Below are 5,000 nucleotides of genomic sequence, written 5' to 3'. Positions count from 1 at the left end.
ATGACTACTGGCAGGATCAACCAGGGAGCTGCGTCAACTAGAGCTGAGCAGCCGGCCGCCCGGGAGTGTGTCCCGGGGGCCCGCGCGAACACGCAAGCGTCCGCTCAATTATTCTGCAAACAGGAGGAGGCCGAGCTCCCCTGCACGATACACCTCGAAACCCTCTCAGGTCCCGGCGGCGCGCAGCGCCGTCCTAGGTACTTGGTCGGTTTCGAGAGAGGCGCAATCGCCCGGAGTTAGGCGAGTAGACGGTTTTAGTGCGAACACCCTTGCTCCCAACTGAGCTTGCCGCTGCCGACAGAGGCCCGGGAGCGTGCTGTCGTGGCATTGCCGGCGGGAGACAACACGCGCCACCTATGGTGACCGGCAGCTCCAACGCCAGCGCCACACAAGGGCAAAGCCCCACTTGGGTGCAGAAGCGAACTCTCCCAGCACAGCGCACGCGCCAACACGTCCGCACAACTGCGATACAAACCACCTGCGAGAACCGCTGGGGCGACCGAGCAGCAGACGGCGTCGCGGCGCCGAGTGCCAGGCGGCGGCGCATCCTCAACGCACACAGTCCTCAATCAGACCAGCACACTGCAGATGTCCACCGCGCTTCGCACCGGGCTCGGCTGAACCAACTTTGGCCGCCAGGCGCCGCGTGCAGGGTGCGCCGCAGCGTAGCTGCGCCGCCTGCCGAGCCCGTCGGCTGGCGCTCCTGCCACTCGGCGCCCCCCACCAGCCGCCTGTTGCGCGTGCGCCCACGCAGCGCGCGGCCAACACGCCGGGCGGCCCCCCTTCACCGGCCGGGAACAGTCCCACCAAGCCACCGCCGCGTATCGCTTCATACCCACATGGGCCTAGTCACGTGTGTGGATGTGGCGGGTACCGCTGAAACAACCGGTTAATAGCTGTACCGATCGTCGCCATCACAGATTCACCTCCAGCGTGAACAACCGCTCAACAACGGATTTCCAGTTCATTTGCGTATCTTGGGCAGTAAACGTAGATGTCCACCTACATTTGCGAATTCAACAATTCTTGCATGCCAGGATGTCATGTGTCACGACACGCTACATCAGACCACATACACACTGCGACATGTGCAGAAGAGAACACGTGGAAGGTGGCCCGCGCACGTATGCGATGTCCCTTCCGCGATCCACTGTCAACCGGCATCTGCGGCATGTCCCAGATATGGAACGCGGTCCACCAGGGTAGCACTTTGTGTGAGGCAATACGACAAAGTCGGAATACACGCGTCACTACATCACACGGCTCACGCTGACCTGACCTGACTCACCGCACCACCACCCCCAGCGACCCAGGGTGACATACAATGCGTTCGTACGTTCCTCCCACACGCCTCTACGGCGTACCACAGTGCAACCTAGCTGTTATTGGGAGACGAGACAAGTAGCATCGAGCACAACATATGGAAATTGAGATTCGACACCGTTGGGCACAGCCAGCGTACGGTCACACGTATCACACTACTTCACTCTGTACGTAACTACCGATGATCGGTACAGCGTGTGGGTTACGCGTACGACATCAGCGGACAATGGACACAGACCATACCACGACGTACACTGAGGGCGTCGACATCTGAACGCAACTGAACAGCTGCGAGGCTCATTTAACACTCAAACGCCAGACCGACCAGCTTGAGAGGACGGAGACACAAAGAGAGGGGCAGAGGGGGGGGGGGGGGGGGGCGATATAGTCCTATTGCAGTACAATTGACAGTGGATAGCGGGAATATGTGGAAAGTAAGCAACACTCGCAAGACATCTACATGAGGATAACAACGACACCAGAGATTCCGAGCAGTGAACTATGTTAGGCAAAGGGACAACGTGGGTTAGGTTAAGGGACAACGTGGGTTAGGTTAAGGGACAACGTGGGTTAGGTTAAGGGACAACGTGGGTTAGGTTAAGGGACAACGTGGGTTAGGTTAAGGGACAACGTGGGTTAGGTTAAGGGACAACGTGGGTTAGGTTAAGGGACAACGTGGGTTAGGTTAAGGGACAACGTGGGTTAGGTTAAGGGACAACGTGGGTTAGGTTAAGGGACAACGTGGGTTAGGTTAAGGGACAACGTGGGTTAGGTTAAGGGACAACGTGGGTTAGGTTAAGGGACAACGTGGGTTAGGTTAAGGGACAACGTGGGTTAGGTTAAGGGACAACGTGGGTTAGGTTAAGGGACAACGTGGGTTAGGTTAAGGGACAACGTGGGTTAGGTTAAGGGACAACGTGGGTTAGGTTAAGGGACAACGTGGGTTACGTTAAGGGACAACGTGGGTTACGTTAAGGGACAACGTGGGTTACGTTAAGGGACAACGTGGGTTACGTTAAGGGACAACGTGGGTTAGGTTAAGGGACAACGTGGGTTAGGTTAAGGGACAACGTGGGTTAGGTTAAGGGACAACGTGGGTTAGGTTAAGGGACAACGTGGGTTAGGTTAAGGGACAACGTGGGTTAGGTTAAGGGACAACGTGGGTTAGGTTAAGGGACAACGTGGGTTAGGTTAAGGGACAACGTGGGTTAGGTTAAGGGACAACGTGGGTTAGGTTAAGGGACAACGTGGGTTAGGTTAAGGGACAACGTGGGTTAGGTTAAGGGACAACGTGGGTTAGGTTAAGGGACAACGTGGGTTAGGTTAAGGGACAACGTGGGTTAGGTTAAGGGACAACGTGGGTTAGGTTAAGGGACAACGTGGGTTAGGTTAAGGGACAACGTGGGTTAGGTTAAGGGACAACGTGGGTTAGGTTAAGGGACAACGTGGGTTACGTTAAGGGACAACGTGGGTTACGTTAAGGGACAACGTGGGTTACGTTAAGGGACAACGTGGGTTACGTTAAGGGACAACGTGGGTTACGTTAAGGGACAACGTGGGTTACGTTAAGGGACAACGTGGGTTAGGTTAAGGGACAACGTGGGTTAGGTTAAGGGACAACGTGGGTTAGGTTAAGGGACAACGTGGGTTAGGTTAAGGGACAACGTGGGTTAGGTTAAGGGACAACGTGGGTTAGGTTAAGGGACAAATTGAGTTAGGTTAAGGGACAAATTGAGTTAGGTTAAGGGACAAATTGAGTTAGGTTAAGGGACAAATTGAGTTAGGTTAAGGGACAAATTGAGTTAGGTTAAGGGACAAATTGAGTTAGGTTAAGGGACAAATTGAGTTAGGTTAAGGGACAAATTGAGTTAGGTTAAGGGACAAATTGAGTTAGGTTAAGGGACAAATTGAGTTAGGTTAAGGGACAAATTGAGTTAGGTTAAGGGACAAATTGAGTTAGGTTAAGGGACAAATTGAGTTAGGTTAAGGGACAAATTGAGTTAGGTTAAGGGACAAATTGAGTTAGGTTAAGGGATAATCTGGTACAACCACAGTTAGGTTAAGCGATAATCTGGTACAGCCACAGTTAGGTTAAGCGATAATCTGGTACAGCCACAGTTAGGTTAAGCGATAATCTGGTACAGCCACAGTTAGGTTAAGCGATAATCTGGTACAGCCACAGTTAGGTTAAGCGATAATCTGGTACAGCCACAGTTAGGTTAAGCGATAATCTGGTACAGCCACAGTTAGGTTAAGCGATAATCTGGTACAGCCACAGTTAGGTTAAGCGATAATCTGGTACAGCCACAGTTAGGTTAAGCGATAATCTGGTACAGCCACAGTTAGGTTAAGCGATAATCTGGTACAGCCACAGTTAGGTTAAGCGATAATCTGGTACAGCCACAGTTAGGTTAAGCGATAATCTGGTACAGCCACAGTTAGGTTAAGCGATAATCTGGTACAGCCACAGTTAGGTTAAGCGATAATCTGGTACAGCCACAGTTAGGTTAAGCGATAATCTGGTACAGCCACAGTTAGGTTAAGCGATAATCTGGTACAGCCACAGTTAGGTTAAGCGATAATCTGGTACAGCCACAGTTAGGTTAAGCGATAAAGTTGGTTAAATTCGGTATTGTGTGGGAAGGGGGCAGAGAGAGAGTGGGGGGGGGGGGTGGATAGTTGTGGCAGTACGCGGATGCCTGAGTCACCGTCAGATATGTCACGTCGGTTCGATGCTTGTAGCAAGAGGCTGGCGGGTCTGTGTCTCTCACTTCTGCAATTTTTCATGTGGTATAACACGAGGGCGGGGGGGTGATATTTGGTGCCCCTCTGTGTAGGATGTGTGTTGGTGGTGTTGGTTTATCTGAGCAATGGTAGTTGTCGGAGGAGTGGGGTATTGTGCTTTTATAGGTGGACCTACTGCTCTGGTTATCATAGTGTCGACGGTGCAATGTGGCAGAGAGGATGCACTCGACATTGTCGCATTCCAGATGTTTACGTATTGTGTGTCTCCGTTGCAGGCCGAGAGTGGTGCATGTTCGAGTGTGTGGCTGACGTGCGATTCACGTTGTGTGCCCAGTCTTACAGCACGTATAGGGACATTCGCATAAATCATCTATATGTGGCCTTGCATCATTTACTAAGCAGTGCCGTGAGACGACCGAACTATTAGGAAAGTACTGATGTACCGCATAATGTTTACCTTCCACCACACGGCGAGTATCGACTCTGCCCAGCGTTGCCACCGCAGGCAGCGGTCACCGTCACCATTGTGCGGCGGAACGGAACATCTATATCCTCAGAGGGGCACTCTTTGCCGCCGGGCGTCAGGTCTCGCGGCCTGCCGGCCAGCGCCCATGACGAACTTACTGCATGTATAGGGACAGCGGGAATTTGGCATACTTGATATAACTCTTCATGAGACGCAAGATATAGGGGTGGATTGCAACTTACGACTGCGAGAAAAGTCCGCCGTTCATCCGCCGGAGTTGCGATTTCGGCGGGGCACGTACGGTCGCGGGTGGAGCACTTGGTGCGGCGTACGCACCCGGGTTGCGGCTCCTGCGCTGGAGGGGGGTGCAGGTTTTGTGTGGGTGGGCTCGGCAAATGAGCACTGTGGGCCCCATACTTGGCCTAGTCCGCGTGGCCTCCCCCAGGTGGCGGTACCGTCGTTGCAC

The 5,000-nt window shown here is 53.1% G+C and overlaps 1 non-coding gene across 1 annotated transcript in view; it reads right to left on the bottom strand.

Annotated features, from left to right (window-relative positions):
* The window catches only part of LOC126330465 (small subunit ribosomal RNA), a 1,893-nt gene extending 1,866 nt beyond the window's left edge, over positions 1–27 (bottom strand). The window contains exon 1 of the ribosomal RNA XR_007562919.1: positions 1–27. This exon is cut by the window's left edge and continues 1,866 nt beyond it. This is a non-coding gene — a ribosomal RNA (small subunit ribosomal RNA).
* Positions 28–5,000: the final 4,973 nt, after the last annotated feature.

The sequence above is a fragment of the Schistocerca gregaria genome, unplaced genomic scaffold (assembly GCF_023897955.1).
Source record: "Schistocerca gregaria isolate iqSchGreg1 unplaced genomic scaffold, iqSchGreg1.2 ptg001297l, whole genome shotgun sequence".
NCBI classification, from domain to species: domain Eukaryota; kingdom Metazoa; phylum Arthropoda; class Insecta; order Orthoptera; family Acrididae; genus Schistocerca; species Schistocerca gregaria.
Note: the sequence above shows the minus strand (reverse complement) of the source record. Positions and strands in the feature narration are given on the sequence as shown.